Source organism: Rattus norvegicus, chromosome 3, assembly GCF_021556685.1.
Source record: "Rattus norvegicus strain SHRSP/BbbUtx chromosome 3, alternate assembly SHRSP_T2T, whole genome shotgun sequence".
NCBI classification, from domain to species: Eukaryota; Metazoa; Chordata; class Mammalia; order Rodentia; family Muridae; genus Rattus; species Rattus norvegicus.
This window is the reverse complement of record NC_141536.1, coordinates 54,922,992-54,925,243: the sequence shown is the minus strand read 5'-3', so window position 1 is coordinate 54,925,243 and position 2,252 is coordinate 54,922,992. Positions and strand designations below refer to the sequence as shown.

The following is a 2,252-nucleotide window of genomic DNA, read 5'->3' as shown; positions in this document are numbered from 1 at the left end:
CATCGGGACACATTTTATAATGAAAGCACACAGACAGTCCCTGACTTAGCATTGATTCAACGCATTTACTCCTTTCCAGCCCCTATTACTGTTACTGCCCCCACACCATCCCCCAAAGGCTCACATAGATGAATTGGAATTTGTACAGTTTGAAGCTTCTAAGAACCTGTTTTGCCCTTGGCCCTGTGCTTGGCAAGGGAGACTTCAGTGGGAAGTCTACGTGGTGGTTTGGATAAAAATGGCCCCTAGAGGCTCATAAGGAGTGGCAATATTAGGAGGTGTGACCTTGTTGAAGTAGGCGTGGTCTTGTTGGAGGAAGTGTGTCACTGGGGCCAGGATTTCAGGTTTCAAATGCTCAAGCCAGGCCCAATTTCATTCTCTCTTCTTGCTGCTTGCTGATCCAGCACCACGCCTTCCTATATGCCGCCATGCCTCTCAAACTGATGGATGGACTACACCTCTGAACTGTAAGCCAGCCCCAACGGAATGTTTTCCTTTATAAGAGTTGCCATGGTCCTCTAGTGGCAGCCATCAGGTGAGCCAAGATGGGTGCATACAAATACATCCAGGAGCTGTGGAGGAAGAAGCAGTCCGACGTGATGTGCTTTCTTCTAAGGGTCTACTGCTGGAAATACCGCCAGCTCTCTGAAATGCACAGGGCTCTGCGCCCCACCCGGCCTGATAAAGCGCGAAGGCTGGGATACAAGGCTAAGCAAGGTTATGTCATTTACAGGATTCGTGTCCGCCTCAGTGGTCGCAAGCGCCCAGTTCCTAAGGGTGCAACTTACGGCAAGCCTGTCCACCACGGTGTTAAACAGCTGAAATTTGCCCGAAGCCTTCAATCTGTTGTCGAGGAGAGAGCTGGGCGCCATTGTGGAGCTTGGAGAGTCCTGAATTCCTACTGGGTTGGTGAAGATTCCACATATAAATTTTTTGAGGTTATCCTCATTGATCCATCCCATAAAGCTATCAGAAGAAATCCTGACACTCAATGGATCGCCAAACCAGTCCACAAGCACAGGGAGATGCGTGGGCTGACATCTGCTGGCCGCAAAAGCCGTTGCCTTGGAAAGGGCCACAAGTTCCACCACACTGTTGGTGGATCTCGCCGTGCAGCCTGGAGAAAGCACATTACTCTTCAGCTCCATCGTTACCGCTAATACACGTAATATTTATATCCATATCCCATAAACAACTTAGGACAGTCAAAAAAAAAAAAGAAAAGAAAAAAGAATAAGAGTTGCCATGGTCATGGTGTCTATTCATAGCAATAGAGCACTGTCTAAGACAGTCTGTAAGGTTTGATCTTCAAAAACCTTCAATTTCATGCACCTCTACCAAGGGTGCATCTAGTCATCTGACAGTTTTGCAAAATTTGAGAAGACACAATATTTCAACCATACTTGTGACAGTCCTCTCTTACCACTCAGACATTTCTCCTTTCGAAATTCTCACTTGGCTTGGCTGGTGTTTGGAGACCCCATGACCGTTTGGGGAGTTTATCAAGGAGAATCTAAGCAGAACATTTATTTTGGGTTGGGTGGGATAAATTTGTGTGGCTGCAGTCATTTCTGTCAATAGAAGAGCGAGAGCCGTCCACCCAGCATTCCTCTGCAGTGTGGCAAGTCACTGATAAAGGTAAAATTAGAGAGAGAGAGATATCAAGTCGTAGTAGAATTTGTTCAGTGTTCAGTGGTTCTTTATGTGTAATTGAATGTAATTTATTTCTTCATACCTAATTTTCTTTTTCTTTTCTTTTTAAATCCCTTCTTGGACAAGTCATTTTTGAAGGACCCTCCTGGCTACAGGGAACTAGTTCCTCACTTCTCAATAACCTTTGCTTGATGGGCCTTTGAACAAACAGAAAGGAAGGGAAAGAGGGAGAGAGGGCAGGAGGAGGGAGAAAAGGAAGGAAAGAAGGGTGGGTGGGTGGGTCTCCTCTTCCCTCCTGTTTCAGGTCTGAAGAATGTTGCTCTACCTTGGAAACTGAATGTACAGGTGTTCAGAACCATCTCACATCCCCAAGAGGGTCAGACTCAGACACACAAGGAATGAGCAGTTTAACATTGTCCTGACAGATACTCCAATGTGGCATCATCTGGCCAACTGGATCTAACCTTAGATGATATATCCACGTGTAGTTTTGTCTAACACCACCTTTATGATATCTTTTCCAACAACAAATACCTTGTTCTAAAACTAGTTTGCTAGTTTTTCTCAAAACAACTGGGTACCCCACAATTCCATTTGGT

The 2,252-nt window shown here is 45.6% G+C and overlaps 1 pseudogene; it reads left to right on the top strand.

Annotated features, from left to right (window-relative positions):
- The first annotated feature begins 520 nt into the window (after window positions 1-520).
- On the top strand, window positions 521-1,160 carry Rpl15l2 (ribosomal protein L15 like 2; annotated as a pseudogene).
- The last annotated feature ends 1,092 nt before the right edge of the window (window positions 1,161-2,252 follow it).